General features: G+C 29.7%; 1 protein-coding gene across 1 annotated transcript in view; it reads left to right on the top strand.

The window, feature by feature from the left end:
• LOC119586953 (uncharacterized oxidoreductase YjmC-like) overlaps positions 1-353 on the top strand; it is a gene marked incomplete in the record, with an annotated part of 12303 nt that overhangs the window by 2938 nt on the left and 9012 nt on the right.

The raw sequence follows: 353 nt of genomic DNA, 5'->3' as shown, positions 1-353 counted from the left end.
GCGGAGTAGGTATGTTTTCTGAAAGTTCCTGTTTTTGATTGATATTTTTAGATATTCAGTAGCACTAACAAACTATAAAGTAAATATGAAATCACAACAGTTAAAACAAAAATATATCTATTTTCATATCTGTGTATCTATTTTCATATATATGTAGATTTTTTTGTGCTTGTTTAGTCTATTAGTCATCATTCTTTGGGTGAGAGTGAGCTTGCATCTTGCAACACTAGCATGCATAATTAATTTTTCTCATGTTGACAGTTTTGCAAGGGTTGCCAAGTATGGTATTGCACACTGTTTATGAACTGTAATGATGTAGATAAAGCAAAACTGTATTGATAAATAGATAAATG

The sequence above is a fragment of the Penaeus monodon genome, chromosome 22, assembly GCF_015228065.2.
Source record: "Penaeus monodon isolate SGIC_2016 chromosome 22, NSTDA_Pmon_1, whole genome shotgun sequence".
In the NCBI taxonomy this organism is placed as follows: domain Eukaryota; kingdom Metazoa; phylum Arthropoda; class Malacostraca; order Decapoda; family Penaeidae; genus Penaeus; species Penaeus monodon.
Note: the sequence above shows the minus strand (reverse complement) of the source record. Positions and strands in the feature narration are given on the sequence as shown.